The sequence below is a fragment of the Natrix helvetica genome, assembly GCF_964273705.1.
Source record: "Natrix helvetica genome assembly, chromosome: 3".
Classification (NCBI taxonomy): Eukaryota; Metazoa; Chordata; class Lepidosauria; order Squamata; family Natricidae; genus Natrix; species Natrix helvetica.
Window position 1 is genome coordinate 175,017,592 of NC_138549.1, and position 26,603 is coordinate 175,044,194.

Here is a 26,603-nt window from a genome sequence, read left to right on the forward strand (position 1 = left end):
AGAACGGTTGCAGGAACCGGGCATGGCTGGTCTAGGGAAAAGAAGGACCAGGGGAGACAGGATAGCAGTCCTCCAACATTTGAGAGGGCTGCCACAGAGAGGACAGGGTCAAGCTTTTTTTCCAAAGGCAAAGACCTGAAGGCCATACAAGGAATTGAAGGAGAATATGAATCAATATGAACCAATATGAATCAATATGAACCAATATGAACCAATATGAATCAATATGAACCAATATGAACCAATATGAACCAATATGAACCAATATGAACCAATATGAATCAATATGAACCAATATGAATCAATATGAACCAATATGAACCAATATGAACCAATATGAATCAATATGAACCAATATGAATCAATATGAACCAATATGAATCAATATTGGCCATTTGCTTTTATTATGAATTGCTTGTGTTACGATATAATTGTTACTCATTAAACCAACATTTGCTGTTTGCTTCTGATATGATATACTGCTAGAAATCATTTATTAAGAATTAAACTTTGTTATTGACTTCTGCTTATATTATTGTGTTGCATACTGTCAGAAATTAGTTGTTTTCTAGCCTAGCAAATGGTAACCTTAATACTGGACTACAAATGTTATCTCACTGCAGCGTCTCGCTTCCATTCTTGGCTTCAAAGCTAGGTACATTCTTGAGAACATAGAAGGAATTGTTACAGGGGAATATCAGGCCCCATAGATAAAGGAACCAAACTAGGGAGTTTTCCTGGCTCATAAATCCTTAAAGCATTCTTCCAAAAAACAACTTGGCAAAGGGGAGCCTGCCCCCCCCCCACCCAAGGCTATAGGAATCCTTCATAGATAAGGTAGACAGAGACAGGAGCTTGAACAAAAGGACGCTTTAAAGATCATGTTAGTAATGAATCTTTGTCTCTAATTGGATAGACTTTGTTTCTATCTGCCTAAAATGTATATAATACAATGCAATAACAATAGCAGAGTTGGAAGGGACCCTGGAGGTCTTCTAGTCCAACCCCCTGCCTAGGCAGGAAATCCTATTTACCGTTTCAGACAAATGGCTATCCAACATCTTCTTAAAGACTTCCAGTGTTGGGGCATTCACAATTTCTGGAGGCAACTTCTGTTCCACTGATTCATTGTTCTCACTGTCATATAATACTCTGAGCCCCTCTTGCAGGGCGTGGCTATTCCTTAGATGCATTGGTTTGTATGTTTTGGATGTAGTTTTGTCACCCAGCTTTTGCTATGGCCATAAATAAAAGCTGATATTTTTTGCAAGCCTCGTCTTCAGTCTCCACTCTCTTTGGCATCTCAGTGGCTCGGGGAAACGGCTGGAAGCTTACAGAATAATGGATGGAAACTGACCAAGGAGAGATTCAACCTGGAAATAAGGAGGAACTTTCTGACAGTGAGAACCATCAACCGATGGAACAGAAGTTGCCTTCGGAGGTTGTGGGAGCTTCATCACTGGAGGCTTTCAAGAAGAGACTGGACTGCTGTCTGTCAGAAAGGGCGTAGGGTCTCCTGCTTGGGTGGAAGGTTGGACTAGATGACCTACAAGGTCCCTTCCAACTCTGTTAATCTGAATTTCGGCTACGTCTCCTGGATAATCAAGAGGCGGCCATGGCAGGGGCCCAGACTGGCATCCAGAACCAGGCCAAAAAATAAATTAAAAATTGCCAACAGCTATCATGGACAGGTTGTCCTCAACTTATAACCATTTGCAGGTACAGGTAATGCTGGATTTACAACCACAATTGAGCCCAAGATTTCTGCTGCAAAGTTAAGACATCTATTAAGTGCCTTTTGCTCCATTATCTCGCCAGGGGTTGTTAAGTGAACCACTGCAGTTGTTAAGTTAGCAATCTGGTTGTTATTGAATCTGGCTTCCCCCTTGCTCGTCAGAAGGTCGCAAACAGGGAGTACATCACCCCAGCACACTGGAACCGTCATAAATGTGAGTTCATTGCCAAGCCTCTGAATGTAAATCACGAGATCCATGGGGATGTTGCAACGGTCGCAAGTGTGAAAAAATGATCATAAGGTCACTAATGGGGATTGCATGACCCCGGGACACTGCAACCGTCATAAATACAAGTCAGTTGCCAAGCGTCTGAATTTTAATCAATGGGGAGGCCACAACAGTTGTCGCATGTGGTCCCTTTTTCACTGCTGTTGTAACTTTGAACGGTCTCTAAACGAACTGTTGTAAGTCGGGGACTATCTGTACCCTTCAAAGTTACAACGGCACCGAAAAAGGTGTCTTACGACCATTTTTCACACTTAACAACCGTTGCAGCATCCCCAGGGTCACACAAAATTCAAAATTTGAATTCAAAATTCAAAATTCAGACCCTTGGCCACCGACTCATATTTATGACGGTCGCCGCCTCCCTGGGTCACGTGATCCCCTTTTGCGACCTTCTGACAAGCGAAGTCAAGGCGGAAGCCAGATTTACTTAACAACCGTGTCCCTGACTTAACGACGGCAGGGACTCACTTAACAAAACTCTGGCGAGGAAGGTCTTAAAATGGGAGAAATCTCACTTCGCAACCATCTCACTTAACAGCGGGAATTTGGGGGCTCAATTGCGGTCGTAAGCCGAGGACTGCCTGCGTACCAAGGGAGAAACAGAAAACAAGTCCAAACAAGTCACAACTTTTTATTTTCGCCCAGGTGTCTAAAAGATTTCCCTATTTTTACGTGACTCATTCGCCAGACACAGGTCTGTCATTTTGCACATGCTCCGAAGTCCCTTCCTTTTTCCCCCGGATGTCTACAGGCGTAGCCCCCAAAACAAATAAACAAAAAGGCGGATCCAGACACGCAGGAAATAAGGAACACACCTGGCCTCAGGTATCTTCAGCCCAGGAAGCCTCCGCTTTGCTGATTCATGTCAAAAGCTGCTTTTGGCTTCAAGATTTCTGGGCCAAAGTTACGTTTTTCTCCGGAAAAACATCAAAAAAAAAAAAAAACCAACAAATTGCTTCGTTTGCAATAAGCGGCAGAGATTCACGGGGGCTTATTTCAACGCCGCAACAATCTGGGAAGTTAGATACCATCTCCTGTCCCAACGGGGTGCAAAGATGGCCTGTTTGAAGCTTTCTGGTATTTGAGGGGCTGCCCCCAAGAAGAGGGGGGGGGGGTCAACTTATTCCCCAAAGCACCAGAAGGCAGGACAAAGAAACAAGGGATGGAAAACTAATCCAGGAGAGAATTGTGAAGAAACGTCCTTCTGGGTTCAGTTTCAAGTGGGGAAAAAGACACTGGAAACACGGACGCTGATTGGAAAGATGGTTTATTTTGTGCCCATTAAGAAATTCAGGCCAACCTATTCATACTGCTATCAGGACTAGGGGAGACGTGATAGCAGTCTTCCAATATCTCAGGGGTTGCCACAAAGAAGAGGGAGTCAAGCTATTCTCCAAAGCACCTGAGGGTAGAACAAGAAGCAATGGGTGGAAACTAATCAAGGAGAGAAGCAACTTAGAACTGAGGAGAAACTTCCTGACAGTTAGAACAATTAATCAGTGGAACAGCTTGCCTCCAGAAGTTGTGAATGCCCCAACACTGGAAGACTTTAAGAAGATGTTGGATAGCTATTTGTCTGAGGTGGTGTAGGGTTTCCTGCCTAGGCATAGGGTGGACTAGAAGACCTCCAAGGTCCCTTTCAACTCTGTTATTCTGTTATTACGTTTATAAGGTAGAAAGAGTGCAGAGAAGAGCAACAAAGATGATTAGGCGGCTGGAGGCTAAAACATACGAAGAACGGTTGCAGGAAGTGGGTCTGTCTCGTTTAATGAAAAGAAGGACTAGGGGAGACATGATAGCAGTCTTCCAATATCTCAGGGGTTGCCACAAAGAAGAGGGAGTCCAACTATTCTCCAAGGCACCAGAGGGTAGAACAAGAAGCAATGGGTGGAAACTAATCAAAGAGAGAAGCAACTTAGAACTGAGGAGAAACTTCCTGACAGTTAGAACAATGAATCAGTGGAACAGAAGTTGCCTCCAGAAGTTGTGAATGCCCCAACACTGGAAGTCTTTAAGAAGATGTTGGATAGCCATTGTCTGAAATGGTATAGGGTTTCCTAACTAGGCAGGGGGTTGGACTAGAAGACCTCCAAGGTCCCTTTCAGCTCTATTCCATTCCATTCCTATTCCTACCCTACCCTACCCTACTCTATTCTACAAGGCACCTGAAGGCAGGACAAGAAGCAATGGGAGGAAACTCATCAAGGAGAGAAGCAACTTAGAACTGAGGAGAAACTTCCTGACAGTCAGAACAATTAATCAGTGGAACAGAAGTTGCCTCCAGAAGTTGTGAATGCCCCAACACTGGAAGTCTTTAAGACGATGTTGGATAGCCATTTGTCTGAAACGGTATACGCTTTCCTGCCTAGGCAGGGGGTTGGACTAGAAGACCTCCAAGGTCCCTTCCAACTCTGGTGTTGTGCTGTGCTGTGCTGTGTTGTGTTGTGTTGCATTGTATTGTAGTTAGAACAATGAATCAGTGGAACAGAAGTTGCCTCCAGAAGTTGTGAATGCCCCAACACTGGAAGTCTTTAAGAAGATGTTGGATAGCCATTTGTCTGAAACGGTATGGGGTTTCCTGCCTAGGCAGGGGGTTGGACTAGAAGACCTCCAAGGTCCCTTCCAACTCTGTTATTGTATTGTATTGTACATACCCCTTCAGCCCAGCTCCCCCCAGAAAGGGATTAAAAGTAGAAAAAAAAAGACAAAGACACCTAAAATCTACATTTCCCCCAACCCAAATTCTAAGGACAGGACATGCCCACTGGGACGTAATAGGATTAACCCACCACCATTAGAATAGCAAAAGTCACAAGACTCATTACATTGCACAACCCCCTGGAACATCTCAGTTAGAACTCTACAAAGATGCATCCTCTCACTCAGCCATTTGGTCACACACACACACACACACACACACACACACACACACAGGAACATTTGCGGATGTCACGGACGTTTCTGGAAACCAAATAAGCCTTCTTTGCAGCCAGTCGACCTCCATTTTATTTCCAGTTCTTTTTTTTCCTGGCTTGGAAATGAAGGGGATTTTTCTTCCTACAGGAAAGCAGCCTGAAATTAAGGAGAAGCATCCTAACAGTGAGAACAATTAACCAGTGGAACAAACTGCCACCAGAAATCCTGGGCGCTCCGTCACTGGAGGTTTTTAAGAAGAGACTAGACAATTGCTTGTCTGAAATGGGATCGGATCGCCTGCTTGAGCAGGGGGCTGGACTAGAAGACCTCCAAGGTCCCTTCCAGCTCTATTCTGAATTGAATTCCTGGGGGGGGAGGGACTAGATTTATTGTTTTCAATAAATAGATGCTAGGGTGACTGGTTACTGGCTGCCTTCAGAAGACCATCAACTTCTGAATGGATAGAAAACGGATCTGAATATTTATTTATTTATTTATTTATTTATTTATTTATTTATTTATTTATTTATTTATTTATTTATTTATTTATTTATTTATTTCTTGGATTTCTAAACCGCCCCCTCTCCCAAAAAGGGACTCGGGGCGGTGTACAGTCAAATGCAGATAAAAATACAATAATATAAAACAGTTAAATACATTTGGGTGGAGGAGATAAGGCTGTACAAGAAATAAATATACCATAAAAACCCTAAAAACATCCCCAATTAAAATACCCAAACCCAATTAAAATATATCCCCAGGAGGTAAAACTAAGAGAGTGCCAGGCCAGCTGATTGAAATAGGTGAGTCTTTAATTTTTGACGGAAGGAACGGAGGTCGGTGGTAGTTTGAATATCAGGGGGGAGGTCATTCCAGAGGGTTGGGCCCATCACAGAGAAGGACCTACTCCTAGGTGTCACCCGCTGGCATTGCCTAGCGGACGGCACCAGGAGGAGCCCCTCCCTGTGTGAGCGGATAGGTCGCAGGGACGTGTGTGGTAGGATGCGATCCTGCAGATAACTAGGTCCTATGCCATGGAGCGCTTTAAAGATGGTAATCAATACCTTGAAACGCACCCGAAAGGCCACAGGTAGCCAGTGCAGCTCGCGCAGGAGAGGTGTTACGTGGGAGTAACGTGTACTCCCCATGATAACCCGCGCGGCTGCGTTCTGAACTAACTGCAGTCTCCGGATGCGTCCCAAGGGAAGCCCCATGTAGAGGGCATTGCAGTAGTCCAGGCGAGACGTCACCAGCGCATGAGTGACCGTGCGCAGGGCACTCCGGTCCAGTAGGGGGCGCAATTGGCGCACCAGGCGAACCTGGTGGAACGCCCCCCTTGCCACGGCTGCCACATGGTCCTCCATTGACAGCCGGGCATCAAGGAGGACGCCCAAATTGCGCGCCCGCTCCACAGGGGACAGTTGTTCGCCCCCTATGGCCAGCGATGGTGTCAGCTGACTGAATCGAGGTGCCGGTACCCACAGCCACTCGGTCTTGGAGGGGTTGAGTTTGAGTCTGTTGTCCCCCATCCAGACCCCGACGGCTTCCAAACACCGGGACATCACTTCGACAGCCTCGTTGGGGTGGTTTGGGGTTGAAATGTACAGCTGAGTATCATCAGCATACAGGTGGTACTCAACCCCAAAACCACGGATGATCTCACCCAGCGGCTTCACATATGCGTTGAACAGGAGAGGCGAGAGGACCGACCCCTGTGGCACTCCACAAGTGAGTGGCCTCAGGGACGACCTCTGCCCCCCTGTCAACACACATTGCTTCCGGTCGGAGAGGTAGGAGCCGAACCACCGCAAAACGGTGCCTCCGACTCCCATCCCCTCCAACCGGCGCAATAGGATACCATGGTCGATGGTATCAAAAGCCGCCGAGAGGTCTAATAGGACCAGGATAGAGGAACAACCCCTATCTCTGGCCCTCCAGAGATCATCAACCAACACGACCAAGGCTGTCTCTGTGCTGTGCCCGGGTCGGAAGCCGGACTGGCGTGGGTCTAGATAGTCGGATTCATCCAGGTGTCGTGGGAACTGCTGCGCCACCACATTCTCAACAACCTTCGCCAAGAAGGGGAGGTTGGAGACTGGACGGTAATTAGCTAGCTCCATTGGGTCGAGCGAAGGTCTCTTGAGCAAGGGTCTCACCACCGCCTCTTTCAAGGCGGTTGGTAAGTATCCCTCACCCAATGAGGCGTTCACCAGGCCCAGAAGCCAGCCTCGTGTCACCTCCCAGGCTGCCAGTACCAGCCAGGAGGGGCACGGGTCCATTGAACATGTGGTGGGCCGCAGCCGTCCATGCAACCTGTCCAAATCCTCGGGGGCAACAGAGTCAAACTCCTCCCAGAATGGTCTCTCAAGACTCGCTGTTGACGGCTCGTCTGGTCCACTGACGGAGGTCCATCCGCTCCGGATCTGATCGATTTTGTCCTGGAGATATTCCCCAAACTCCTCTGCTCTTCCCTGTAAGGGTGTCTCGCGCGTCCCTTGTGAGAGAAGGGAGCGGGTCACCCGAAACAGGGCGGCAGGGCGGTTATCCGCAGACGCAATAAGGGCGGCACAATATCTACGCTTGGCTGCTCTTATTGCCACAAGGTAAGTCCGCAAATAGGCTCTTACCTGTGTTCGATCAGATTCGGAGCGTGAGGACCTCCACCTGCTCTCTAGACGTCTCCTGTGGCGCTTCATCACCCTTAGCTCCTCAGTGAACCAAGGAGCCCGGGTGGGTCGATGTCGCAGGAGAGGTCGCAAAGGCGCAACCCGGTCCAAGGCCCCAGTCGTCGCCCTATTCCAGGCAGTCACTAGGTCCTCGGAGCGGGAGCGGGACAGAGCTACAGGTATTGGCCCAAGCTCCGTCTGGAATCTATCCGATTCCATCAGGTGCCTGGGGCGGTACCAGCTTGTAGAGTCTGGTTCCGCCTCCTCGCGGTGGGGGATAGCGCCAGGGAAGTCCAGCCGGAGGGATGAGTGGTCTGACCATGACAGGGGCGTGATGACTAAGTCCCCTATTCCCAGATCACTCGTCCACTGTTCAGATACAAAAATGAGGTCCAGTGTGTGGCCCCCTTCGTGAGTGGGGCCCTGAACTAATTGGGTCAGGTCCATGGCCGTCATGGAAGCCATGAACTCCCGAGCCACCTCGGAAGCCGCTCCCGTTGACGGCAATCGACATTGCTTTCCAGCCCTCTCTAAGCGGTTTGCAGAATCAGCCTCTTGCCCCCCAACAATCTGGGTCCTCATTTTATCAAACTCGGAAGGATGGGAGGCTGAGTCAACCTTGAGCTGTTCAGAAGCGAACTGATGGCAGCCGGCAGTCCACAGAATTAGCCTGCAATTCTGCATTCTGACCACTGCACCACCAGGGTTCCTATGTTGGGTTTAAAATGGAAGACTAAGGACTCCACAGTCCTCCTCCCCCTCTTTCTCCTCTTCTTCCTCTTTCTCCTCTCCACACACTCTCACTCCTTTTAGCATTGATGATGTTCCCTAGTTGGGTCATGAAACGTCTGCAGAAAACTAACAAGCTCAGAGAGCATCAAGGACCCCACAGTTCTCCTCCTCCTCTTCCTCCACCTCTACTCCACACACCCCACTCCCTTCTAGCACTGATGATGTTACCTAGTTGGGTAATGAAACCTCTACAAGGAAGCTACCAAGCTCAGAGAGCACCAAGGACCCGACTGTCTTTCTCCTTCTCTTCCTCCTCTTCTACTCCACGCACCCTACTCCATTCTAGCACTGATGTTGTTGCCTAACTGGGTCATGAAATGTCTGCAAGGAAACCACCAAGCTCAGAGAGCACCAAGGGACCCCATAGTCCTTTTTCTCCTCCCCCTCCCCCTCCTCTACTCCACACACCCCACTCCCTTCTAGCACTGATAATGTCATCTAGTTGGGTAACGAAACATCTGCAAGAAAACAACCAAGCTTAGAAAGCACCAAGGATCCCACAATCCTCCTCCTCCTCCACTTCTTCCTCCTCCTGCTCCTCCTCTTCCTCCTCCTCCTCCTCCAAACCCCTTCTATACCAATGCTGTTACTTAGTTGGGTCATGAAATGTCTGCAAGAAAACCACCAGAGAGCACCAAGGACCCCACAGTCCTCCTCCTCTTCCTTCTCCTCCTGCTCCTCTACGCCACACTCCCTTGCAGCACAGATGATGTTACCTAGTTGGGTCACGAAATGTCTGCAAGAAAACCACCAAGCTCAGAGAGCACCAGGGACTCTTGGTTTCAACCCTGAGCTACCCATGTTATTGATTCTATGTTCGATCTTCTGTATCCTAAGAGTTTCGTCGTAACAAGGCAAGCAGAGTCTTGCTAGCTCAGATTCTCTTGTAGGCTCAGCCTTAGCCGAGCTGAGCAACTTGGTTGTGACACAAGCTGTGCAAATCGAGCTGGTCACGACGGCTGGGTTCATTTAAGGTGCCACACTAAAGATTCCTAGCTTGAGAGGATGGCTTTGTCTGTACCATGTGCCAGAGTGATAAGGATCCGGGACACGCCGTGATTGTGTCCCTTGTGCTGTGGTGTGAGCAGGCAAATGACATGAATTAAAAGAACATGATAATCGTATTATCGCATTGTGGGAATGCGTTTTTAAAAATGTATTTTTATGCAACAACTACAGTGGTATTCATCCAGTAGATGGCAGTGTTTAGTAGTCTCCCTCTATGGTATGTACTCTATTCTCTTTTGTTCCAAGTAGAGTTTCCTGTTTCCTGTCACAGTTAAGCAGTAAAGCACATGGTGATTGTACTCTTTGCTTGATCTGTGGTGCTATATATACAATGGAATTTCTAACATGCAGAATGACACATGGGGCATTTTTCACCCTCACATAAAGACGCACGTTGCTGAGATGAAGGCTGGGTTTCTGGGGCTCTCCAAATGCAACGCATCTACAGGCAGTCCTCAACTTACAACCACAATTTGTTTATTACATGTTTATGATGCTTATCTCCTTTATAAGGCGACTTTGGGCAGCCATGGGACCAGAATTTCCGTTATTAATTGTGACAGTGTTGTTGGCCCAGTTTTACCACTCTTTTTTTTGGCACGGTGGTTAAGTGAATTACTGCAGTTATTAAGTGAACCACAAGGTCATTAAGTGAATCCAGCTTTTCCTATTGACTTTACTTGTTAAAAGGCAGCTGAGAAGGTTGCGACATATTCTGGCTGCCAAGCACCCAATCATTTTTTCCACATGTTTTTTTTTAATTTTTGAACATAAAAGACAACGTTAAAAAATTTTCATCCATTGCATACAGCATGTCCTTTGGTTACAAGTGCTTTTGCCTCCGTATTTTCAATTACATATACAATCCCAGTTTCTCCATCCAATACAGCCAAAAGCCTCACTTTCATTGTGCAGCATATGTTCAATTACGATTAATATTTCTTTCTTTTCAATAAGCTTAATTCTCTTACATTCTTGATTGTCTGCTTAACAACAACATACCTTTATGCAATCATGTCTCATTTTAAATATTTTTACAATATAAAAGAATTTACCTAGTGTTTATGTTTGTATATCTTTCACTGCTTTCAACAGGATATCTTTATGGTATGTATTATATATTATATTACCAATCTTCTATCAAATGTACATTAGTTCATTTGTTATCTTTATCCTTCATTTTATAACAAAAAATTCTAAATTATTCATATATATGTCAGTGTTTCATTGTATTATTGTTAGTCTAACAAGATTATTATATTTTTGCTTTTCTCTTTCAATTAAACCATTGTATCGTTAGTAGTCTATTTAACAACATTATTGTATTCTCGCTTTTCTCCTTCAATTAAAACATAAATAAAACATTTGTCATGTCCAGGTTCTTCTTTCCAGCCACTGATAAAACAAATCCCATATCTTATAAAATTGCTCGTCTTTTTGTTCTCTAATTTCAAATGTCAATTTGCTCATTTCAGCGCACTCCATTATCTTTCGAATACAAGCACCCAAATTTTGATCACGTAACCACAGGGCTGCTAGGATTGTTTTAAGTGTGAGGACTGTTTGCCAGTCACTTTTTAAAATGGGGCTATAACTTTGAATGGTCACTAAATGAATCATTGTAAGTCAAGGACTACCTGTAGTTCCATTTGAGCCAGAGAGAGTAAAGCAACGCCTTCCATTTAATTCTCTCTGAGGTCTTTAATTTGATGCCTGAGAGTTAACTCCTAGTGCCAGTAACATTGTACAGCTAGTCCTCGACTTACAGCTATAATTGAGCCCAAAATTTCTCTTGTTAAGCGAGACAGTTGTTAAGTGAATTTTGTCCCATTTTACGACCCTTGCCAACCTTGTTAAGTGAATCACTGCAGTTGTTCAGACAGCAACGCAGTTCTTAAGTGAATCGGGCTTCCCCGTCGACTTGGCTGGTCAGATGGTCACAAAAGGGGATCACATGATCCCCAGGACACTGTGACCGTCATAAATACGAGTCAGTTGCCAAGCGTCCGAATTTTGATCAACTGACCATGGCGATGCAATGCAGCAATGGTCGTAAGTGTGAAAACCAGGCATTTTCCCCCAGTGCCGTTGTAACTTTGAACGGTCACTAAATGAAGCATTGTAAGTCCAGGACTCCCTGTATTAATTTTATTTAATTTTTGCCCTGTTATTTTGTTATTACATTTTGGTTATGCCCTGTCCCTGTATGTTACTATATTGATTACACTGCGATGATTGTTGTTTTTGAACTAGATAGATAGATTAGATGATAGATGATAGATAGATAGATAGATAGATAGATAGATAGATAGATAGATAGATAGATAGATAGATAGATAGATGATAGATAGATAGAGGGGGGAGGGAGAGAGAGGGAGGGAGAGAGCAGATATTGTGATCTCGGAACTTTAAAATATATTGCTCACGTACCTTTTGTTAGCCTCTGCTAACATCATCAGAGTGTAAAAACCATTAAAGAGATATCTGCCTTTATACACTATTAATCAAATTGAATAGTATACACACCAATAGTGTATAAAGGCAGATATCTCTTTAATGGTTTTTACACTCTGGCGATGTTAGCAGGGGCTAACCAAAGCTACGTGAGCAATATATTTTAAAGTTCCGGAGATCGCAATGTCTGTTTCTTCTTTTATATATATTCAGGTATTTTTTATTTGTTTTGGAGAAAAAAAACAATGGTGGGGAAGGGCTAATCTCCAGGATCAGTTTATAGAAACCGGCTCACCTGTAATTAGGGGCTGGGTCTTATCACTCAGATAAGATGAAGAGGCAGGAAGGTCTCCTTTGGCAAGCTGCCTTGAAACAGATGAAAGCATTTTGCCTTTTCCCCGCCAACCTTGGAAAGTCACGCAAAGACACACAAGAGCACACCAATGAATGAGTTTCTGTAAACTCTGTGATAAGCCTGGGTTTCATTTGTGGCCTCAGGAGGACGAAGGGGAGGGGGTAGAGGAGGAGGAGGAGATGAGGAGGAGGAAGAGGAGAAAATGAGAAGAGGAGGAGGAAAGAGAAGATGTAGGAGGAGGAGATGAGGACAACATGATGGAGAAGGAGAGGGAGGAGGAGGAGAGGAAGAAGGAAGAGGAAGTAGAAGATGTAGGAAGAAGAAGAGATGAGAAGAGGAAAGAGAAGGAGAAGATGGAGAAAGAGAAGACGAGAAGGAGAAGATGGAGAGGAGGAGAAGAAGATGAAAGAATATGCGGAGAAGAAGAAGGAGAAGGAGGAGCTGGAGGAGGAGAGGAAGGAGGAAAAGGAAGAAGAAGCTGTAGGACGGGAAGGCGAGGAGAAAATAAGAAGAAGATGGAAGAGGAGGAGGAGGTGAGGAAGGAGAAGGAGAAGATGAGAAGAAGAAGTTGGAGGAGGAGGGGGAGAAGAAGAGGAAGGAGAAGATGGAGTAGAAAATGGGAAGGAGAAGTTGGAGGAAGAGGTGAAGGAGAAGATGAGAAAATGGAGGAGGAGGAGGAAGAGGGGAAGGAGAAGAAGGAGACAAGAAGAAGGAGAAGATGGAGAAGAAGGAGGGCTAACAAAGCAATTTCTCCCTGGCACCTTAAAAAAAAACACGTTAGAGCAAGATTTTAGATGAACTGATGGGGGGGAGGGGGCAACCTGCCCCATCATTCCCAGCTCACATGAACGAGGATGGGAGTTGCAGTCCAAGGCACTGACCGGTGCTAGGAGGTTGAGACCAGTTGGGATAAAAATAAATCCACATTTCTCAAACTCAGCTAGTTGGACAATCCTGGATTTATGCCCCCAGAATCCCACCCACTTTAAAGAGGCCAAATCCAACAAGCCCTGATTTAACGGACGCCCCTTTCCTGCTGTGACCCGGGTGCGATTTGTGGCAAAGTGTGTATTACCTGGAGCTCCTCTCAGTCCCCGCAGCCTCCTGTCCCAACCTGGATGGGGATTTCCAACTCCTTGCCTTTCAAAGAAAAAAAAAGGACGGACGTGTAGAGACAGATCCTTCCGGAAGTGGGTGGCAGACAAACTGGAGCCTTATAAAGGGTGACCCCAGGACAGCTGGGCCTTTCTCCCCCACCCTCCACGCCCACCCCCTTCAGAAGGAGTCCACTGGACAGGTGGACATTGGTCTGGGGAAGAAGAGCCGGCTGGATTATTTTAAAACAGCCAAAATTCGGATTTTTTTTTCCGTCCCTCTTCCTAAATAAATTTTGGCTGGTTGTTTTGGGGTGTTTCGGAAAACATCTGCTGAACACAATCGACTTAGGGTTACCAGGTGTCCACTATTTGAGCGGACAGTCTGCTTTTTTCACATTATGTTCACTATTATTATTTTTTTACAAACTAATGGACATTTTTTTTAATTCAAAAGCTTTGTGATGAAACAGTACGTAATCTAAAGCTGTGCAGTCTAAGAGAAAAAGGATAGGAGAATCGCGTTTTGTCCTTTTTTTTTTCCAATAAGAATGAGACAAAGATTGCAAATCCGTTGAACTCGATTCTCCGAAAAAATTATGGATCATACTCAACTGTTGCACAAGACATTTAATAAAAGTATATAAAATTATTTACATACTGTTTTTCTTAACTCGCATTTGCCTATTGTTTTTATATTATACTTTTTTCTTCGTTGGATAGGTAGGTTTCGGAACGCTCCGTAACGTATCATCATTTGAGGTTCCATGAGGACTAGCCTCAATATGTAGAGCGCGGATTTGTCAAACCAAAGATTTCGTTGAAGCATTATAAACATGAAAGTTAATCATGGTTTTTATGTAAATACTACTTTGCTGTGTTCTAATGATCATATATTGGATGTTTTGAATTTTAAGTTTTGAAGTGATTATTTTAATACGTGTTAAAATGTTTGTAAGAAAATATATAATTTAATTGTAAATTTTTTTTAAAAAAATTACTACTTAACCCCCCCCCCCCCAACTTGTCCGCTATTTTTTGGAAGCAGATCTGGCAACCCTAACAACCGTACTTAATACAATACAATAGTAGAGTCGGAAGGGACCTTGGAGGTCTTCTAGTCCAACCCCCTGCCTAGGCAGGAAAGTCTATACCGTTTCAGACAGATGGCTATCCAACATCTTCTTAAAGACTTCCAGTGTTGGGGCATTCACAACTTCTGGAGGCAACTTCTGTTCCACTGATTCATTGTTCTCACTGTCAGGAAATTTCTCCTCAGTTCTAAGTTGCTTCTCTCCTTGATTAGTTTCCACCCATTGCTTCTTGTTCTACCCTCATGTGCCTTGGAGAATAGTTTGACTCCTTCTTCTTTGTGGCAACCCCTGAGATATTGGAAGACTGCTATCATGTCTCTCCTAGTCCTTCTTTCTCTTAAGCTAAACATACCCAGTTCCTGCAACCGTTCTTCATATGTTTTAGCCTCCGGTCCCCTAATCATCTTCATCGCTTTACACCCGTGATGGCGAAGAGCCATCAGCAAAGCTCAGCTCCACTGGGCATGCCTGCGCGCCTCCCGCCAGCCAGCTGGTTTTTTGGGGGTCTTAGCCATGCATGTGCAGGGGGCGGAGCATGTGCGGGAGATGTGCTTGCCTGCGCGGGGGTTCGCGCATGCATACATGGAGGGCGGGGGAGCATGGGAGGGCGACGTGCTCCCATGTGCCCCATTTTTGGTCCCAGGAGGCTTCAGGAAGACCTGCTAGGCCCAAAGCAGGGCACGGAGGTGGGGGGTGTTGTCATGCGTGCATGCCCGGGGGGGGATGTCATGTGCACATGCGCAGGGGGCGGGATGTGCAGGGAGATGTCGCTCGTGGATTGTATTATGGGTTTGGGCACTACGTGTGCATTTTCGGCACGCAGTGACAAAAAGATTAGCCATCACTGCCCTGCAGATAAGGACTATTCGAAGTGCTGGGAAAAAAGTGACTTATGACCCGGTCCTCACACTTACAACCGGCCCTTGCCCTCGCGGCTTTTCGTCGCATCCTTAATCACCGTGTTACCCATTTCACAACGCTTCACTTCCCCAGGGCGACAAGATAGGTCGTAAAACGGCGGGGGGGGGGCAAAACTCACTTTGAACCAATGTCTCGCTTAGCAACGGAAATGTCGGTCTCCGTTGTGGCCGTCAGTCAAGGACTAGCTGGCTTTCATTTCCTTACGCCTAGGGGACTATTCAGAGGGCTAAAAAAAATGTAACTTATGACAGGGCCTCGCATTTATGACTAGTCCTTGCACTTATGACCATTGCCGCATCCTCACACTCACACGATCAAAATTTGGATGCTTGGCAATGGGCATGCATTTATGACCGTTGCACTGTCCTGGGATCACGTGATTGCCAATTTGTGACCGTCCCAGCAGGCTTTCAACAAGGGAGTTGTGTGTGTGTGTGTGTGTGTGTGTGTTTCATCAGGAAGTTTGTTGTGTTATTTTTACACACCAGTTCAGTGAAATGACCCAGCTTGGTCCCGGTGGATGGCAGGAAATTGCAATCTGTTCAGAAAAATACCAATTATTTTGTGTGGGGTTTTCCCCACCGATGGCGATAAGATTTCAAGATTTTTAAAAAAAGGAATTTCATTCTTGGCCGAGACAAGAATTTGCCCTCTTGGCTCTGTTTTCCGCGAACTGCAGCTTCCCCACTCAGGGCCGCCAAAGTTAATAATTCTTGGACATCAAACAATAATCCAATGGGGTCATAAGTCGAGAACTACCTGTAGTCCATGGGAAGGTTTTCCCCCCTCCCCCCGAAGTTGTGGGTGCTGCAGTACTGGAGATCTTTAAGAATTTAGAACTGGGGAGAAATTTCCTGACAGTGAGAACAATTAAATAGTGGAACAGAATTTGCCTCCAGAAGTTGTGAATGCCCCAACACTGGAAGTCTTTAAGAAGATGTTGGATGGCCATTTGTCTGAAACAGTATAGGGTTTCCTGCCTAGGCAGGGGGTTGGACTAGAAGACCTCCAAGGTCCCTTCCAACTCTGCTATTGCATTGTATTGTATTGTATAAACTCTAGAAAGAGTGCAGAGAAGAGCAACAAAGAGGATTAGGGGACTGGAGGCTAAAACATATGAAGAACGGTTGCAGGAACTGGGTATGTTTAGCTTAAGAGAAAGAAGGACCAGGGGAGACATGATAGCATTGTTCCAATATCTCAGGGGTTGCCCCAAAGAAGAGGGAGTCAAACTATTCTCCAAAGCACCTGAGGGTAGAACAAGAAGCAATGGGTGGAAACTAATCAAGGAGAGAAGCAACTTAGATCTGAGGAGAAACTTCCTGACAGTTAGAACAATTAATCATTGGAACAGAAGTTGCCTCCAGAAGTTGTGAATGCCCCAACACTGGAAGTCTTTAAGAAGATGTTGGATAGCCATTTGTCTGGAACGGTATGGGGTTTCCTGCCTAGGCAGGGGGTTGGACTAGAAGACCTCCAAGGTCCCTTCCAACTCTGCTATTGTATTGTATTGTACATACGCCTTCAGCCCAGCTCCCCCCAGAAAGGGATTACCTCCGAGGTCCCTTCCAACTCTTGTTATTCTATAATTCTGTAAGGGTCTCCTCTCTGAGCAGGGGCCTGGTCTAGAAGACCTCCGAGGTCCCTTCCAACTCTTGTTATTCTGAAATTCTGTAAGGGTCTCCTGCTTGAGCAGGGGGCTGGACTAGAAGACCTCCGAGGTACCTTCCAACTCGTGTTATTCTGTCATTCTGTAAGAGTCTCCTCTTTGAGCAGGGGACTGGTCTAGAAGACTTCCGAGGTCCCTTCCAACTCTGTTATTCTGTCATTCTGTAAAAGTTCACAGGAAAAGAAGTATGATAGAAGTCCTCCAATATTAGGGGGGTAGCCCCAAAGAAGAAAGGGTCAAGCTATTCTCCAAAGCACCAGAAGTCAAGTGTCTGAATTTTGATCATGTGACCCTGGGGATGCCACAACGGTCGTAAGTATGAAACACCATCATAAATCGCTTTTTGTAGCTTTGAAAAGTCACTCAATGAACGATTGTATTATATTATATTATTGTATATTTTATTATTATATTAGGATAGTCTTAATTTTTTAAAAAAGGGACTCGGGGGCTCAGGGGCTAAGATGCTGAGCTTGTCCATCGGAAAGGTTGGCTGTTCGGTGGTTCGAATCCCTAGTGCTGCGTAACGGAGTGAGCTCCCGTTCCTTGTCCCAGCTTCTGACAACCTAGCAGTTGGAAAGCAGGTAAAAAATGCAAGTAGAAAAATAGGGACCACCTTTGGTGGGAAGGGAGCAGCGTTCTGTGCGCCTTCGGCATTGAGTCATGCCGGTCACATGACCACGGAGACGTCTTCGGACAGCGCTGGCTCTTCGGCTTTGAAACGGAGATGAGCACCGCCCCCTAGAGTCGGGAATGACTAGCACAGATGTGCGAGGGGAATCTTTACCTTTACCTTAATTTTAAAAACCGAGAAATAATTTATGAAAACAATTTTTTAAAACCATCTTAATTAAAAACAACATATAACGACAACAACGAAAAAAGGTCTGGGAGAACCCAGAGAATTATCAGAAGTCCCAAATAGTGAGTTTTGTGCACAATCCTCGTCCCAGACTTGTGTTCAGGAATGTGCAAATTAATTCCTCTATATCTCGATTTGTATTGTCCCCCCACCCCATCCCACCCCAGAACAGCTGCTGGCGAGGGGCGAAGGGCAGAGGGGCTGTTGCCACTCATCCTTCCTCATCTGGTGCTCGGTTGAGCTCTGAATGCTGCTTTTCAGTCAGGAAATCCACCTGGACTTCGTTGGCATGGGCGTGAGTGTTTGGGGTGGGGGCATCTCCGGTTGCAGAAAAACAGCCCTCCCCCTTTCTCGCCCGGCTGCAATAATCCACACAGAGGTTCAAGGGATGCAAGAAATTCCTTGTTCTTGCGTTGCTGGCCTGGCCCCAGTTCTGGGTTGGCACCCACCACCAAGTACCCTAGTTGGCAGCCTGGTATAAAATGGGTCTTTGTGCAGAGAATCCAGCAGGCAGGACGGGGTTCCAAAGCAACAGGGAGGGGAGGGGGAGACAATCCAAGAGAAAGGGGGAATTTGAGGGTCCTTCAGCCAAAGAAAGAGACCTTTTCATCCAGCAGGAATTCTAGGGAGTTTCCATCCATCCATCCAAAGAAGGAAGAATGGAATTAGGTCACTCCTAATTTGACGCTCTTGTTGTTTTGATGCTCCCAAAGTTTGTGTGTGTGTGTGTGTGTGGGGAGACCCTTCGCACTTACGATCCTTGTTTGAGTCTGCTAGGAAGGGGAAAACAACAAAGTTGTGGAGACTTGGAAAGAGTGCAGAGAAGACCCACAAAGATGATTAGGGAGCTGCAGGGGAAAACATACGACGAACGGCTGCAGGAATTGGGAATGTCTCGCTTAATACGTTTAAACTACGGTTTAAAAACAGCTTCTACCCATGGGCCCCCAGACTCTTAAACACAATATAGCACCAAAACCAGATTAATCTGACGAATTTCACTGGTGCCAGTGTAGCGTGTTATATGTACATAACATGATATCAGACCGAGATGGCAAACCTATGCCATGGGTGCCACAGGTGGCATGTGGAGGGATATCTGCTAGGATGCGAGCTGTCAGTTCCAACGTGCATGGACATGCTGGCCAGCAGATTTTCAGCCTTCCGGAGGGTTGGGGGAGGCCGTTTTCTCCCTCCCAAGGCTCAGGAGGCTTTCCCTTGCCCTCCCCCCCCCCCCCCCAGGAAATACCAAGCTCAGCTTGGGGGAGAGTAGTAAGTTTTAGAACCTCTTCTGTAGGTGTGGCCTGTTTTGTGGGAGTGGCTTTCCAGCCATGTGACTGGGTGGGAGTGGCTTTCCAGCCATGTGACTGAGTGGGAGTCAAACTTGACAGCTTTAAGACTTGTGGACTTCAACTCCCAGAATTCCTCCTCCAGTCATGTTGGCTCAGGAACTCTGGCATTGAAGGGTGCAAGTCTTAAAGCTGTCAAGTTAAAAGACCCTTGCACCCCTAACCCTTTAGGGAAAAAAACCCAAGGGTGCTCAAACTTGAGAGCTTTAAGACTTGTGGACTTCAACTCCCAGAATTCCTCCTCCAGTCATGTTGGCTCAGGAACTCTGGCATTGAAGTGTGCAAGTCTTAAAGCTGTCAAGTCACAAGACCCTTGCACCCCTAACCCTTCAAAAAAAACAACCCAGGAGTGTTCAAACTTGACAGCTTTAAGACTTGTGGACTTCAACTCCCAGAATTCCTCCTCTCGCTCTCCATCTTGATGATGTGCAGACGGGCGGGGGGAGGGAGCTGGAACCGGTTCTAAACAGCATGGTAGATTTGTGGAACCTCTTCTATAGAAGAGCTTAGAACTGGCAGGAACCCACCCCTGTGAAGCAGCATACATGGGGCGTGTGTGCGCACATGCACATGTGGGGGGTGAGCTATGGGGGCCGGCACACATGCGTGCTACCGTGTGGGCGCCCCTCGCATTTTTGGCACCCAACCACAAAAAGGTTAGCCATCACTGATATAAGGTCATACACCAGAGTAATATACATGTTGCACAGAAACATAGGACTAGTTTTTCCCCCCTAATTATTCTTTATATTGTTCATGTTGTCTTGTGTTTTTGTATGGACTGCACTATGCCGTCTGCTTAGCCATGTTTTCTAAGCCGTGCACATTCGTGCAAGCCGCGCGCACATGCACAGAAGGCGTGCGCACGCAAATCAAGTGAACTGGGGGTAAAAGAGAGAGAGATGTTCTCTCCTTGATTAGTTTCCATCCATTGCTTCTTGTTCTGCCCTCAGGTGCCTTGGAGAATAGCTTGATTCCCTCTTCTTTGGGGCAGCCCCTCAAATATCGGAGCACTGCTATCATGTCCCCCCTGTTCCTTCTTTTCTCTAGACTGGCCAAAGCCAAATCCTGCAGCCGTTCTTCATATGGTTTAGTCTCTTAGTTGCTCTTCTCTGAACTTTTTCCAAAGTCTCGTCATCTTTTTTGTAACATGGCAATCAAAACTGGATGCAGGATTCCTTGTATGATGTCTGCTTCTTTGCAAACTAGATTAAAAGTGCCTCTGTTTTGGGGTTCAACCCCCCCCATTTCTAGGATCAGCCCCCCTACACATTCCTGCTGGATCTCAAACCCGTAAAGAGGGGGACCCCGAAAGAGCAGGTGACTTTCCCCATGGAATGACTCTACTCTTTCTTGAGTAAAACTCTTTAGCTGCCCAGGATGGGGCTTTGGCAGCAATCTGGCAGACAGAATTTCAACAGATAGAGAGTCCAGCTTCTTGTTTTGTTCCCTTCCTCCTCCTCCTCCTCCTCCTCCTCCTCCTCCTCCTCCTCCTCCTCCTCCTCCTCCTCCTTCTCTTCTCCACAAACCCCACTCCCTTCTAGCCCTGATGGTATTCCCTATTTAGGTCATGAAACATCTGCAAGAAAACCATCCAGCTCAGAGACCACCAAGGACCCCACAGTAGTCCTAGTCCTCCTCCTCTTCTCTTCCTTTCTCTCTCCTCCTCCTCCCCTACTCCACACTCCTTCCTAGTCCTGATGAAGTTACCTAGTTTGGTCACTAAACGTCTGCAAGAAAACCACCCAGCTCAGAGACCACCAAGGACCCCACAGTCCTCCTCCTCCTCCTCCACAAATCTCACCCCCTCCTAGTACTGATGATGTTCCCGAGTGGGATCATGAAACACCTGCAAAACACAACAACAACCCCTCCACAGAACCCACTCCAGCTCAGTGAACACAAAGGAGCCAGGTTTGTGTCTCTCGTGTGTGCACGTATTTGTCTTTGTGTGTTTTTGTGTGCCTGTGCATTTTGCACACAAGCTGAACCCAAACAGGGCACCCTCTTTCCATGTCAATCCGGGATGCAGGCGGCTCAGAGACGCAACGTTGCACTGTGTGTTGTGCAAACCTTTTCAAAAAAAATGCACAGGAAAGAGAATTGCCCAGGTAAACAGGAAGTTGTGCAACCTGGTTACCTGAGCCTCAGGTCAGCTGGTAACTTTCATACCTGCCTGCACAGGAGCAAAACGGTTATTGCTGGGAAAGAAGGAAGCCGCAGCTGACTGGGTCCTCCCCTGGGATCGCGCCTTCTTTGCAAACCAGGTAAAAAAAATGCCTTTGATTTGGGGTTCAAACACCCCCCTGTTGTGCAGATCAACACCCCCCCCCGCCTTATATATTTCTGCTGCACCTCAAACCTCTAAAGAGAGGAACCCCGAAAGAGCAGGCGACTTTGCCACAGACCGACTTTGCTTTGTCTTGGCAAAACTTTTGAGGTTTCCCCGCGCTGGGAGTTTGACGGCAATCTGGCTAGCAGGCAAACAGGCAGAAATTCAACAGATAGAGAGAGGCCAGCTCCTTGTTTCGCGGCTGAGGGTTTTTCTCCTCCTGGTTAGGAGCGTGGCATGGGGAAGAAGGTCGTGGACCGGTGGGGGTGCTGGAGGAAGAGGGGGAATTCCCCAAGGATGAACTTTGCCAATCCGGGCCGGGAAGGGGGGCAATGGGGTGGGGGGGGGAGAGGGAGGGGGGAGGGGAGGACCTTGGAGAATTTTTGCAAGATTGAAACTTTGGGGAGACGGCTGAGGGTCCTGGCTGAGGATGGGGCTGGGGAGAAGCTGTCAATCATTTTGAAAGCAAAAACTTTTGCAGGCTGTTTTGGTTCTGGGATGGCTGGAGAGAGAAAAAAAAAAGGGGGGGGGGTTGGAAGAAGCTGCCCCTTCTTTCTTCCGGATTTTCATGCTGTGACAATAAGGGGTGTCCTTTTCTTTTTTTCCTTTCTTTTCTCTTTTTGTCCTCCTCTTTCTGCTGTCTTATTTTCTTTTATCTCCTCTTCTCCTTCCCTCTTTTTCTTCTCCCTTCTTCTCTTTTCTTCTCTCTTTTCCTTCCTTCTCTCTTCTGTTCTTCCTTCCTCCTTTTATTTTGTCCTTTCCTCTTGTCTTTTTTATTGCCTCTGCTCTTTTTCTCTTTTCTTTTTCTCTTTTCTCTTCTCCTCTACTTTTCTTTTTCCCTTGATTTTGTCTTCTTCTCTACTCTACTCTCTCATCCTTTTTCTCCTCTCTCCTCCTCTTCTCTTTTCTTTTTCCTTTCTTTTTCCTTCTTATCTTCCTCTCTCATTTCTCTCTTCTTTTTTCTTTTCTTTTTTCTTTCCTTTTCTCTTCTCCTCTTTCTCATTTTCTTCTCTTCTTTTTTCTTTTTCCTTTCTTCTTCTCCTCTTCTCTCATTTCTTTTTTCTCTTCTCTGTTTTTCATTTCTTCTCTCTTCTCTCTCTTTTTCTCTCTTTCTCATTTCTCTTCTCTTTTTTTCTTTTCTTTTCTTCTTTCCTTTTGTCCTGTTCTCTCCTCTCCTCTCCCCCCTCCTCTCCTCTTCAACATTCATACTTATGTAACTAATGGCATAGCAGTATCTTCAGCTTGAGGGAGATTGGATGGGAAAACCAAGCCATCTGCCAAATAGCTTTTGCCAGGAAGCCAGCAAATTCTGATTTTTTGGAAACAGAAAGTTGAGACACATGAGCCGAGTCCTCGGAAGGGGGTGGGGGGGGAGGACGTTACTTGGGCATTGCTGCAACGTTTGAAGAATTCTTGGATTAGGCGTGCCGGCCGCTTGACCTCACGGGGAAGGCTTGCTTTGAGAAATATGAGGTTTTTGCTTCTCTCTCTCTTTTGATTTTGCTGTTTTTCAAGAACCGAGTTGTCAGTTTTGAAAAGTTTGCAAAGTGGTGGGAAAGAATGAGAGAGTCTCACTCTCCCCCCCTCCCCCCCTCCCTCTCACTCTTTCTTTTTGTTTTAGAGTTGGGCTGCCCATTTTAGGAGCCATCTGGGCTGGCATAGAGAAAAGGTTGTCTTTATGGAGTCATTTGGCCTGTTAGAATGGCCTATTTCTTCACCCTATAATTAGGATTATCCCAGAACCTCCAGTGTGGGTGTGAGTATGGGTACAACACTACAATGCTCAAAACCCATGCGAGGCTCTGACGCTGCAGCCTTGAAACTCTACACAGGTAGACCTGGACTGACAAAGGTTCGTTTAGTGACCATTCAAAGTTACAACGGCAGTGGAAAAAAGTAACTTGGGGCCGTTTTTTCCACACTTATGACAGTTGCAATATCCCCATGGTCGCGTGATCAAAATTCAGATGCTTGGCAACTGACTCGTACTTATGATGGTTGCAGTGTCCCAGGATCACTTGATCCCCTTTTGCGACCTTCCAACGAACAAAGTCCATGAGGAAGCCAGATTCACTTAACAGCCAGGTTATTCACTTATCAAAGGCACTGATTCACTTAACAACCAGGTTATTCACTTATCAAAGGCAGTGATTCACTTAACAACCAGGTTATTCACTTATCAAAGGCAGTGATTCACTTAACAACCAGGTTATTCACTTATCAACGGAAGTGCTTCACTTAACAACCAGGTTATTCACTTATCAACGGAAGTGCTTCACTTAACAACCAGTTTATTCACTTATCAAAGGCACTGATTCACTTAACAACCAGGTTATTCACTTATCAATGGCAGTGATTCACTTAACAACCAGGTTATTCACTTATCAAAGGCAGTGATCCACTTAACAGCCGTGCCAAGCAAGGTTGTACAAATGGTGGGAAGCTCATTTTACACATGCTTCTCTTAACGACATCAATATTGGGCCTAACTGTGGCGGTAACTCCAGGGCTCCCTATCGGGTCCTCCTCTCCGAAAAAACCACCGATTCAAGGATAGACTGCGTCTGTAAAAGGAAGCTCCATCCTGCCATTATGCCAGCTCTCCCCAAATTGGCCGAACCCCCTCGGTTAAGCTAAGCCATGAGTAAGTTGTTTTGCGCACATATCTTCCAAGGTTGCTCAGCTCCTTATAATGCAAGAGATCTCACACCCTGCGAGTAAGCAGGAATAGCTTGGAGCAAACAGGCCTTAATGAAGGTCACAAAAAGCAGGTTTTTTAAACCCCAGTCACTTATTAACCGCGATGCTTTGAAACCAAGGAGTTTATGACTTCTCGTGCTGGAATTCAAACTCATTTTTATTCTGTTCACACAAGGATGGAGGCAGCGGGGGAATTTCTAGAGATAGTTAGATTAACAAAATGTGTTTACTTTACCAGAGAAACATTCTGGCAGATGTGAGTAAGTCCTCGACTTACGACCACAATTGAGCCCCCAATTTACTTTGCTGAGTAATTAATTTGTAAAGTGCATTTTGTCCCATTTTTACGACCTTTTTGGCCACCGCTGTTAAGCGAATCACTGCCCTAGTGATTAGTGAGTAAGTGACTTTGATTTTGCTGGTCAAAAGGTCGTGAAAGAGGGTCACGTGACATTGCAACCGTCATAAATGTGAGTCAACGGCCATCTGGATTTTGATCATACGACCACAGGGATGCTACAAAGGTCGTAAGGGTGAAAAACGGCCATACATTTCTCAGTGCCGTTGGAACATTGAACGGTCACTAAATGAGCGTTTGTAAGTTGAGGACTCCCTATGATCGGGATATTCTTCACAGCCACCTCTTGTTTCCCTAAAGCAGGGGTGTCCAAACTTGGGAACTTTAAGACTTGTGGACTTCAACTCCCAGAATTCCCCAGCCAGCCATGCTGGGAGTTGAAGTTCACAAGTCTTAAAGTTCCCAAGTTTGGACACCCCTGCCCTAAAGGAACAATACAAATCTTTTTTTTCAAACAAGAATTTTATAAAGATTATCAAAATACAGCCTAGTCCTCGACTTATGACCATAAGTGCGCCGTAAGCTTCTGACACTAAGAGAGACATCAGTGAAGTGAGTTATAAGTCGAGGACTAATCAGGATATTCATGACAGGAGATCAGCTCTCTGTTGTTTCCCTGAAGGAACAATACAAATAATTTTATAAAAATGATCATAACGCACCATAATCCTCGACTTACGACCAGAGTTGAGCCCCAAAGTTCCCGAGGCTGCGAGACATTTCTGAAGTGAGTTTTGCCCCGTTTTACAACCCTTTCTCCTCACGGTCGTTAAATGAACCACCGCAGTTTCCAAGCCAGCCAGTCATACCATTGTTAAGTGAATTTGGATTGTTAAGTGGGTCAGTTAACAAGCTCCTGAATTTTGATCACGGGACCAAGGGGATGCCCAGTGGTGTGAAAAATGATCACAAGTGACCTTTTTCGGTGCCGTAACTTGGAACGGCCATTAAATGAACAGTTGTAAGTTGAATTTCAGAAAGGAAAAGGAGCATCATGGCCGCCTGGGGAATTCTGGGAGTTGAAGTCCGCACATCTTCAGTTGGTTGAGGTTAAAGAAAAAAAAAACCACTGATCTAAAGAAAGACGCCAGAGGTTTCTGCCCAAACATTGCTAATTTACACACACCGCCGACTTATTTTAATAAGGCATTTTGAATGATAAGAACAACAATAGCAGCAACTTTAATTGTTGTTACGAAAAAGGAATTCCAGCGCATTTAAATGTATTTGGGTGTGAACATTAAGCGGTTATGCTTTAATAAGCATATTCAAATGGACTTAGGTTTCCCTACCCAGGTATTTAAAAATTCACAGAATTTATTTCAGGGTTGGAAATTCCCAGCAATCTCTGTTTAATGCATGTCGTTCTATTCCTCCCACTTTCTCCCAGTTCTAGCCTATAAATTAATTGAATGGCCTCCGTTCCCACGAGGTGCAAGCTTGCCTCCTCTTAAAATTAAGAAATCAAATCAGGGTTCCACTCTAACCAAGTTTTTTTTTGGGGGGGGGGTGTTTGCCTGAATTTATTGGTGAGATTGAAATTTCTCTAGCAAGGTGTTTCTCTTGGACCCTAAAAATTCAGAGGGTTTATTGAGGAATACTTGGGAGTTGAAGTCTAGTTTCCATCGTGAAGTTGCAATTGTGCTGATAAATAAATAAAGGGAGACTAGTATAGATCTATTTCAAGCTATTTAGCTCTCATCAGCTATTTGAACTCACACAATACAACAAGGGAGTTGTGTATATATATATGATATATATATATATCAACTGATAAGGAGTCGAGCCTGTGGCTTAGTGGCTAAGACTTCTGCCTAAGATATAATACAGCCCAGGTTCGAATCCTGAAGGGCATTCCTTACACCGATACGCCATACACCAATCCAATACCAATCGAACAAACAAATTAAAAGTAAACAGCAGCCTAACCAAAGAACCACCAAGAATAAAACACTGCCACGGATAGTGACAAGGGAAGCCACTTATATATGAACAGAGAGCAGACACCA

The 26,603-nt window shown here is 45.8% G+C and overlaps 2 protein-coding genes across 4 annotated transcripts in view; one reads left to right on the forward strand and one right to left on the reverse strand.

The window, feature by feature from the left end:
• SLC52A3 (solute carrier family 52 member 3) overlaps positions 1-13,395 on the reverse strand; it is a 64,620-nt gene extending 51,225 nt beyond the window's left edge. Inside the window, exon 1 of the mRNA XM_081949739.1 lies at positions 13,291-13,395. The gene's annotated coding sequence lies outside the window, so the exon portion shown is untranslated. The remainder of the gene's footprint in view (positions 1-13,290) is intronic.
• Positions 13,396-21,367: 7,972 nt separating this feature from the next.
• The window catches only part of FAM110A (family with sequence similarity 110 member A), a 38,961-nt gene continuing 33,725 nt past the window's right edge, over positions 21,368-26,603 (forward strand). The window contains exon 1 of one of the 3 annotated variants that reach the window (XM_081949777.1): positions 21,368-21,471. The gene's annotated coding sequence lies outside the window, so the exon portion shown is untranslated. The remainder of the gene's footprint in view (positions 21,472-26,603) is intronic. The other 2 variants (XM_081949779.1, XM_081949778.1) reach the window with 2 other exon arrangements.